The sequence below is a fragment of the Protomyctophum parallelum genome (genome assembly GCF_964188405.1).
Source record: "Protomyctophum parallelum genome assembly, chromosome: 1".
Lineage (NCBI taxonomy): Eukaryota > Metazoa > Chordata > Actinopteri > Myctophiformes > Myctophidae > Protomyctophum > Protomyctophum parallelum.
Window position 1 is genome coordinate 29099684 of NC_139697.1, and position 10945 is coordinate 29110628.

Genomic DNA, 10945 nt, shown 5'->3' on the forward strand with positions numbered 1-10945 from the left:
TGGAAACTGTGGAATTCCCAACTCCACACGCCTCTGCTATACAAGCTTCATCTGAATGCGTGTAGACGCACCAAACACTTAATATGCTGTAATGGTCCAAAACGCCCCGTGGTCAGTCTAGCGCCTGATTAGATGAAACCAGTAGGCGATCAAATCAGATCTGAGATGTATAAGCTTTCATTGAATCAGGGACAGACTGGCTGCGTCTTTGTGTTCAGCTCCAGGCCTCTGTGGCTCGGCTTGCATGCCATGTTGTGTAATGTCTCACATGAGTTAGAAGACGTGAGGTGGTGCAAGGACTAAGGACGAGCTGTGTGTGTGCGTGTGTGTGTGCGTGCAACTGAGACTTTCAACCTCAACCAACTCTCAAGGACCACCAGTTTCATATGCATCAGGCCATGCATGAATGAACCCCTATTTGAGGATTGATTTAATTGTAATCTTTGGCACCTCAGTGTACACTGTAAAATCCTCAGTGTTAATTTAAACCTGGGAGTGCACAAATGGAACGTAATTCACCTTCATTTACAGACCCATAAGTGTCCATATTTGGTTCCTGCTGTAACTATCGATCATTTAGGCTAGCTGCGGACCCCCTGGGAGTGGGACACCCCCCCCGCCAAGGATGCCCAGGGGTCCCCAGACGCCACGTAGAGAACCAGTCACTTAAACCAGGGGTGGGCAACTTTGACGATGGAAAGGGCCACTATATTTCCACTCACTCCAGAGGGCCACATTGCATTACTGTCATAGCAAAAATAGCCGATCTATAAGCTCAAAACGCATCGCAGTGCGATGCGTTTTGAACTTGTTGTTCAGCTATTTTTGTTATATTTGAATTGAAATCCTGATTTATTTATTTTTTTGTTATTTATGAATTGGAATCCTGAAAATTTCAAAATGCATTTAGTTATACCTTATGTTAACCTTATGAACTAAATACAAATGCATTGGACATAAAAAGACAATAACATTTTAATACTAGTAATTAGCTGAAATCAATAATATATCAGTATTCTGATATTAACCTGCGGGTCGCATTAAGTGACGCCAGTTGCCCCTGTATGACTTAAAAACACAGACTAGTCTCAGACATGCCTTAAAACCTAACTCATATACTCTGTGAAGCAGTGAATCTTGTAAACAAACATTTTGCTTGAAATGTATCTGTGCGGTGGAGTGAAAATTTAAATTCATGAGCGGGAGTAGGGTCACGTCACTGCATACAAATCTCACTAGCAAAAATAGACATTGTTTCTCAGACTTTCTTGATCTCCCTTTATTCCTCTTTCCCACTCTTTGTCTCTCACCTCTCTGTCCTTCGCTCCCTCCCTCGCCTCCCCATCCAGCTGTTGAGTTGGGAGTCTTAACATTCCTGACTAAGCTTCAACCTTTTTTCCCCCATTGCACACGAGGTCACATCATTAACTTTTTCCTGTACATGGATCCTGCGCAATAAACTGCGTGCATGTCTGCGTATAGCGTGATGAATTTACGATCCCTGATAACATAAATGGGTTACTCTTTCTTGCTATCATGGACTGATGCCATTAAGCTATAGCTCTGCCCAGTTGTGATTTTAGAAGTAATGGGGGTGGGCGCCCAACCGCCTTGACCTCGAACCCAGCTCTGCTGATAAGAGGCTGAGCTAATTCAGTAGCCTTAGCGTAGTTTGCGCTAGAGTCTGACAATTGCAGTTTCCCACGCAAGTTCTGGTGAGGGCAATGTTGCACTGTACAATTCCCCCATAATACCATGGATTATACAGGGCCTTGGTAAGGTTCCAGGGATAGAGGTCCTCTCTGCGGCATGTCTTTATCAGCCACCCGGGGTTTGCTCTGGCTTTTGCACTCTTGCCTTATGTACTGTACTACCTGCTTTTATATGCGGCCAAGGACATTAGGGATATATGGTGGTGATTTACTACGCTATAAGAAATGATTTAATACTAAAGCTTGGAGTCTTACAAAGCCTTCCCATTTCTCTCTCTCTCTCTCTCTCTCTCTCTCTCTCTCTCTCTCTCTCTCTCTCCCCCCTCTCTTTCCCCTCTCCCTTTCTTTGTGGTCAGCTGATGTACCTTTGCACGCAAGGGTCTCCTGATCCACTGCAATCAGATCAGGTGCTCTGTGTGTGTGTGTGTGTGTGTGTGTGTGTGTGTGTGTGTGTGTGTGTGTGTGTGTGTGTGTGTGTGTGTGTGTGTGTGTGTGTGTGTGTGTGTGTGTGTGTGTGTGTGTGTGTGTGTGTGTGTGTGTGTGTGTGTGTGTGTGTGTGTGTGTGTGTGTGTGCGTTAAGATCTGCAGATGCCATTGAGTGTCCTCATCAGACTGATATTGTATGCACTCCATATATCAGTTTAGCACTGGCTCTTTGGAGCTACTGACACGGTCATTATACTGTATGTGTCGCCTCTCTGGCACCGTCAGTTAAAGGACTAAATTGAGTTTAGTCCATCGCCTAGGAGGGACTCGTAACTAAGTTAGAACCACGAGTGTCTGAGCAAATGTATTAGTCAGACGTGTGTGTGTGTCTGTGTCCGTTACGTGGGTTAACACGTTTCTTTCAAGTGTTTGCAGAGCAGTAACTCTATTTTGCTTGCTGTCATAATGCAATGACCTAACCCTTCAACGAGACATTTCTCAGTACAAGTGCACACACACACACACACACACACACACACACACACACACACACACACACACACACACACAGACACACACGCACACACACACACACACACACACACACACACACACACACACACACACACACACACACAGACACACACGCACACACACACACACACACACACACACACACACACACACACACACACACACACACACACACACACACACACACACAAACATGCGGTTTCTCCACCATGTTCTGCAAACAACCCATAACATTAGCTTTTAACGCTGAACAGATAAACCTTTACTGCAGTCTCTGCATAATGTATGTCCTGTACTGTGTGTCTGATGCAAACCGTTGCATTACACTCACTGTGACAATCGCATATCGCCGCTGTCTGGCAGAAACCAGCTAACTTTATTTTTTCCCCTCCCATATATTAGTGCTATTGAACACCCAATGAAGTATTAAAAAGTGATTTGGCCAAAACCTCATAACTCCATTGGATCCACCCGTTTCTATAACTATACGGCCAATGGGACACTTAAGCCCTACGGCCAATGGGACACTAAGCCCGCTCTCCTCTCCCCTACCACACCATGACTACAGACTGCAAACGTGACTACAGAAAGCCCCACTAAGGTATACAATATGCGAGACAAGGGCTCGACAGTGTGAGCAGTTACTTGCATTTGCTAGTAAGAATAGTACTGTGTGAATTGTGAAATGCAATTTGTAGCAGCAGTGCGACTACATAATTTGACCGTTCAATTGTGATAAAGACAAGGTTCTGATACAAGTGCACATTCTATAAGTTGCAGTTCGATAACTTAATTAATATTTCTGTAGTACGACAGTGTCCTTCGTCAAAAAGAGCAGATCTACAAGCTAACAACGTGTCGAGGCTGGATGTGTCGTTAGCTTGAAGATCTTGCTTCCACTGCACTGCACTGCCCCTCCCCCTTTTAGCACACTGTGCTGTGTCTGTCTGTCTGTCTGTCTAACCTCCTAACTCTACTTGTTATTTAATTTCCTGAAAAATGTACATTTTGGAGTTGGATGGTTAATTCCAGACAGCAGAGATATAATGTTTAATGTGTGCCACATACGTTTTTATGTTCATTATGCAGGGATTCCCTAGGCCTATAATGATCGACAATGGCTGCTTTCAGCATGCTATATTTTAGGCCTGTCAAAAGTGTCATTCACATTGGCAGACTATAGCTTTCTTTCAGGGCGAGGCTCCCCCGAGAACCATTTAAAAAAGATAACCCAGACAATGATGTGAACAGGAGCACGACTGGGACTTGGACTGCTTTGCAGCTGTTATTATCGTTATTAGACTGTTATTATCGTTATTAGACTGTTAGTATTGTCATTCGACTGTTATTATACTGTAGTTAATAACGATAATAACAGTCTAATGACGATAATAGCAGTCTAATGACGATAATAACAGTAATGAGTTATCAGGGTCAGTGACAAAAAGAGTATGATATCCATGTAAACCACTTGAATCCATAGTGTCCTTCTTCTGGGCATGTGATAGTAGGCGTAGAGTCGTAGACTAATTGAAAATAGCCTATTTAAAAGCAGATTTGATGTAGTGAAGAGATTTGATGTAGAGGGAAAAACGGAATGGGCCAAGTATAAACCCAGTAAATGAAGTACAGTGTGAGGACAAGTGTGAGGAAGGCCTGTGGGCCGAAACGCCTGCATGTTCTGCTGCTGGCAGTGAACCTGTAATAAATGAGAAATCCTAAATGGATCAAAGTGAGTGCTGGTATTCCTTTCCAAAAGACTATTTCTGCAAGAGCCATGCGCCTGATATACGTACTGTGAACTACCGGCACTCGAGTGTTTGCAAAACAAAACAGTTGGAGAGCTGGTCTAAATGATGGTGTCCTGATATCATGGGTGTCACCGCTGAATACATAATATATTGGGTAGGACTGGGTTCATAAGGTTTAATTTGATTCCTCTGTTGTTTTTATTGATAAGATATCTAACAACTTTTCATTGAGCTACAGTAAATGTGCCACGATGTATTAAAGCATACAAAACACCTGGGGGTCTATTAGAGTAATGTTAACTCCATAGACACATACAAAACACCTGGGGGTCTATTAGAGTAATGTTAACTCCATAGACACATACAAAACACCTGGGGGTCTATTAGAGTAATGTTAACTCCATAGACACATACAAAACAGAAAAAGTACAAAAATCACTGCACCATCTTTAATGTCAGTGATTTCACTTAATTAATTCTTTTTTTTTGTTTTGTTTTTGATAATCCTCCCTACTGTAGAGTCTGCAGACGATATAAGGAGTTCCTCCCTGTCCCCAGTTAACCCCTGGGGTCAAAAAGTCTTAGGTTTCGTTTTTGGCTAGAGGTCCCAGCCTTCATCCAATCAGGATGAGAGGGGCCTTCCTCCAATCATGATGGAGTGGGGGCGGGCCTTGGTGCACGTGGTGTTGGCCTGTTGCACGTTCCCCCACTGTAGAGCGTGTGCATGTGCACATCTTGCTACCGGGGCGGACCGGGGGGGTTTCCAAATCACCCAAATCACTGAATGCTCCTTTAATACCTTCCCCCTAAGATAGAGTATGTCACAAGGAAAACTTGAGAGAGTATCAGTTTCCATACAGATTAAATAATTGTTATACCCAGTAAAGACGCACCAAGTAAAGTGCAGTTGACATTGATACATTCCAAATATTAAATTAAAGTATTCTGAAGGTTTGCGTCAAGGCACCCATAGGGTGCCGCAGCACCCACTCTTAAGAAAGCCTGCCCTAATGATTCTGATGACATCATGGCCTTCTCTCTAATTAGCCCCTTCTTCCATGAGTGTAATTTTATTTCTGCCACTAATGCTAAAACTTTTTTTTTGTATTTTGAGCTGCACTAGTGAGATTGTGGGGCTCTAAAAGGAAGCCAAACCACTTTGTTCTGGTTGGGTGCAACAACCAACACCGACTCTAGGGGGCACTGGTGGGACTTTCCCCACTCTGCCAGTGTAAAAGTCAGTTTCCTGTCCTGGTTCATCTAATCATTCACAACAAACGTTTGTGAAGGTTTTTAACCCTACATATAGGCTGCCATGTTAAGTGGTAAAATGGGTGGACTGTGTGCATTTTCAGAGCACGTTTAGTTGAATGGTCAATCAATCACTCACTCGATTGTGTCTGGCTTGGATCAATGGAACTAACATAGTACACTTTAAGTTCTTATTATTGGTATCCCTATGATTTATTGAGTTATTTATTTACATTATTCATTTAATAATATAAAATCTTAGTGTTTTGCTAATTATTTGGGGGCCGAATTGAAATACCGGCGTGGGCCACCAGTGTGCCCCGGCCCCCAGCAGGAGCTCCTCTGGCAGGGCCTTTTGGCCGCTGGGAAGGGGAACAGCCAGGCTCGTGACAAAGTGTGACCAGGCCTCTGCTGTCAGGGAGCTCTGACATGCTTTGGAACACTCACGCCAGGGGGGGGGGGGGCTTCTCAAAATGCCCCTTTTTATCCCTAAAAGGTTTGCTTTTTCTTTCTTTTTTCAGACACGACATTATAGAGAAACAGGAAATTGAGCAGTGGCGGAGAGCGGTCGAGACACGCAACGCACGTCTCCCGCCGGAATTGAACCGGGACGTGGTCGACACCTTCCAATTATCCAATTATCTAACCTATCCAATTATCTAACCTCGTTATCGGAAAGACGCTTTTCAAACAACATTTCATTTGTCTTCTTCTCTGTCCTATTCATCCTGTAATTGCGTATGCTTTCTTTGTCTGGTTCTGACACTTTGCCTCCCTTCACACAGTCATCTCTGAGAATACTACTTAGGAAAAGAGCTGCATTCACTTAAAACCATGCAATTGGTCGTATGTGCCTGCGCAAGTGCACAGTAAACCCCTGAGTGTTCATGTAACTCTGAGCGGGTGCAGTTAAATAATAACAATGTGAATTTGACTGTGTGTGTGTGTGTGTGTGTGTGTGTGTGTGTGTGTGTGTGTGTGTGTGTGTGTGTGTGTGTGTGTGTGTGTGTGTGTGTGTGTCGTGTCGCCTGATTGGTTTAGGCGTCCATAAACCTTTTTGGTCAAATGGGCCTGACCCCACGCAGATTACTGTGTGACCTCTGACCCTCTGCGTGCAATGTGTGTCTGTGTTTATGTGTGTGTGCAAGCGGCCATTTCTTCATGACATTGCAATCCAGCTTGTGTGTGTGTGTGTGCTGGGAGGAGAGAGAGAAATGGAGATAATCTATTTCCCCCAGCATTGATTACTGTAAGCAGCACTGGGGACCAATAACCCCCCCCCCCCCCTTACCCCATACTATAGAACGAGACAATAGTAGTGGGGGGATGGGGAAAAGAGAGAGAGAGGGGGTGAGAGAGAGAAAGAAAGACAGTAATAATATTTCATGATGTGAGGATACACAGTGAGGGGAGGAAGGAAGGAAGGCAGGAGGGAGGGAGGGAAGGAAGGAAGGAAGTGGCCTGCTGACTCCATGTGATGAGTGGAGTGCTAGGAGATCACACAAACGTCACGCACCTTCCACCCATTGCTCACACCATTGTTTCACTGCTTCACGTGTTGGCTACGTACAGGATATGTGCGAGTGTGTGTGCGTGCACGTGTCGTGCACGCATCGCCGCTGTGCACACAGCGGTGCTACATTTCTTACCAGATGGTGTTAAAACTCTCTGTGAGACCGTCGGAGTCGACCACCAAAAACCTCACGGGCTGGAGATGGTTAGCATAGTTTACATTTCTGATTCCTCAGCTTGCGTGTAGTGTAGTATAGTTTGCATGTAGTGCGTGCGTTGCGTTTTTGGTTGACATTTCTCATGCAGACTGTATTAGGGGCCAGCTGGGTTGGCCGTCCCACACATGAGCCTGATTATGACTCAGTATTACATTACTGACATTCCTCCTTAGCTCTCTCTCTCTTTTGCCTTTGTTTCATTCTTGTTCCTCCCTCCCACTCTTTTTCCCTCTACTTTTTCTTTCCTGCCCCTATTCTCCCTCTTTCAGCCCCCCCCCCCCCCCTCTCTCTCTCACTCACACACACACACACACACACACACACACACACACACACACACACACACACACACACACACACACACACACACACAGCCTCTGCCCTGAGGCAGGGCAGAAACGCTGAGCAATGCCCTTGCCTCTTATAGCCCCCTCCTCCACCTCTATGCCGCCCCCAGCCCCCCTGTAAGTCCTTATGTCTGACACGTGATCCGTGGTTTCAGATGGAACTGAACGGCTCAGCAAGGAGGTGGGGGGGGGGGGGGGGGGGGGGGGGGGGGGGTGGAACGAAGGGTCTAAAATTTACTTCAACTTCCCGCAACGTCCAGCCCTGACATAGAGGAGAACGTCAAAACCTTGAGTGATATGCTTCCCAACGTCCAGCCCTGACATAGAGGAGAACCTAGTCTAAACCTTAGAGTGATATGCTTGGCACGCGAAAATGGCCCATGAGACTTTTTACATTAATTTGTTTTGTACATTCTCACCAAAATAGGGACACCAGGTTGAAAGTGGCTGTATTACAGCAAAGTACAAGTTTCACCCTGAGAGTCCAAATGGACCCATGTACGTGTTCTGCTGTGACCTGAAATGATAAGCCATTATCTGGTACACATGTTGCCCCAGCACACACATGTTGCCCCAGCAGCACACACACACACACACACACACACACACACACACACACACACACACACACACACACACCACCTCCTAGTATTTCACATACAGCTGAGGAGCAACATAGAGAAGGAGAGAAGAGAGGGGGGGAAGAAATGGAGGAGTAGTGGAGAAAGAACAGAGACAGGGGTTACTTTTTCAAGAGAGAGAGAGAGAGAGAGAGAGAGAGATGACAATCGGCAACACTGTCACTGTGTGTGTGTGTGTGTGTGTGTGTGTGTGTGTGTGTGTGTGTGTGTGTGTGTGTGTGTGTGTGTGTGTGTGTGTGTGTGTGTGTGTGTGTGTGTGTGTGTGTGTGTGTGTGTGTGTGTGTGTGTGTGTGTGTGTGTGTGTGTGTGTGTGCGCGCGAGTGTGCGTGCGTGTGTGCATGCGTGTGTGTGTGCGGTTCCACTGATTGGCTTAGTAGTTTGGTGCCTGAGCTGGCTCTTTTATCCCTGTGTGTCTGGTCTGACCGTGACTATGGGCGTGTTCGTACTGTATGAGAGAGAGAGAGAGAGAGAGAGAGAGAGAGAGAGGGCTTTTTCAGTAAGGTGTCTACTGTAACGTCATCCAATGGCAACGTTTTTGGCAACGTAATCCTTGTGGCCCGGGAAGGAGGGGGGGGGGGGGAGTGATAGGAGACGGAGTACGTGACAGGTAGCGGCTTCTCACTGGGCTAATCCACCGACTGAGCCTCGGAGAAGAGGAGAGGAGAGGGGGGAGCGAGGGAGAGGAGGAGAGAGAGGATCGCTGCCTCACACCACTCGCGGCTCAGCCTTTATCCTGCCCAGCACAAGAAGAAGGGGCAGGCTGTCTCTCTCTCTCTCTCTCTCTCTCTCTCTCTCTCTCTATCCCTCCCTCCCTCCCTCTCGCTCTCCCTCTACCTCTCTTGCATTCTCCTTGGCAATTTTTGTCCCTCCCTCTCTTCCTGACTTCCTGTCCTTTCCTCTCGCTCGCTCCCTCCCTCTCTCGCTCTGTCTCCCTGTGTCACTGGACAGGGTCTCAGTGAGAAAATGCCATCCTGCTCTCCAGACTGTTGCCTCTTTCAGGCTGTGGAGGTAAGACTCTTGACTGTTTGTTTCTCCATTTAATGCAGCGAGCTGTGTCTGTCTGTATGTGCATGTGATTGTGCGTGTGTCCATAGCAGTTACTGCTACTATAAAGCTCTGAGCTTTTTCTTTTGTTCAATCTTGACATGTCTAAACTTTGTGAAGAAATGTTGTGTTGGAAAATTGACTTTTTGGGAAGGGGCAAGTCAGGAAGGATTAGCTTTACAGGGCAGGGAGAGAGAGATCTGTGATCTTGTTGCATGGAGTCCTGTGTCGCGGTGGTGGTGATTCCGTTTTTTTTTGTAATGTTAGGCCACTGTTGTTGGCGTAGTTTTGTGTTTCTTGCAATTCCATGTAGCTGTGGCGTTGCCCGCCCTCATTCTCTGTGCCCCCCTCTGCTTTTTGTGCCTTGTTTCATGTCATTTTCAGCAGTGCATCTGTGGTTGCTTTGTGCGAAAGCACAAGGCAACCGAATTTTAAGCAAATTTCCTGCTGTGGGCACAGGATATTGGAGTGTGCACACACACACACACACACACACACACACACACACACACACACACACACACACACACACACACACACACACACACACACACACACACACACACACACACACACACACACACACACACACACACACACACACACACACACACACAGACAGACAGAGACACACACACATAGACAGGCACACACAGGCACATTTGCTGTATTTGTAGCTTGCGTTCACTTTTCTGATGTGTAGCTTTACTCGTACTCAAGCATGTTCATATTTGTATGAACTGTGTTCATACTGTATGTAATTAAGTGTTCATTTATCGTGTACCATATTGAGTTTCCAAGAGGGTAGTCTGCTTGTGTGTGTGTGCTGTTGTATGCGTGTGTACTGTATCTCAGGTATGTTCACCTGGTATATCTGCTCTGATCTGGTGCAAAGCAGCTGAACTGTGGCTATTTGAGTAGAGGCTCTCAGCATGGGCCTGAGGAAGCGAAATTACACACAATCCAAACGTTGCTCTGGGCACTTCGCCGAAACGGCTCAAAATGGCGCAACAATGGGAGGTACCTCAACTGTAAACTATACCCACTTGCTGCTCCCAACAATGATATTTATAGAGGCATGTTCAAGAGGAAACGAGAGTACATGGATAGTGTTAGTTTTTATAATGTGTGAGCGCGCGCAGCGCATGTGTATGTGTGCACGTGCGCATCGGTACTCGTGCACAGGCTTATGTGTGTGCACTCCTGTGCGGACACAGACCAGTCCAGTTGCTGGTGGATGTTTGTTACTGAGAGTGTGCGTGTGTGCTCATGGACAGCTAGAGCCGTGGACAAAAGCCTGGAACTTGCACAAAAGATTTTCGGAAGCATCTCTCGCGTTTCTTTTATTTTGTTGTGCTGTAGTGACAATGTAAATGAGAGTTTCGGGGTCGCTCTCATCCCATGGACATGACAAAGGATTTCGAGGTGGAGGTAATGGCAACCTCATTTGTCTCATTTTGTGGATTTGAATTTTTGACCCGTTTCTTTTAGTTTAGAGTTTTTAATCCA

General features: G+C 46.0%; 1 protein-coding gene across 2 annotated transcripts in view; it reads left to right on the top strand.

Annotated features, from left to right (window-relative positions):
- Nucleotides 1-10945, top strand: part of LOC310865323 (growth factor receptor-bound protein 10-like) — a 92264-nt gene that overhangs the window by 57055 nt on the left and 24264 nt on the right. The window lies entirely within an intron of this gene.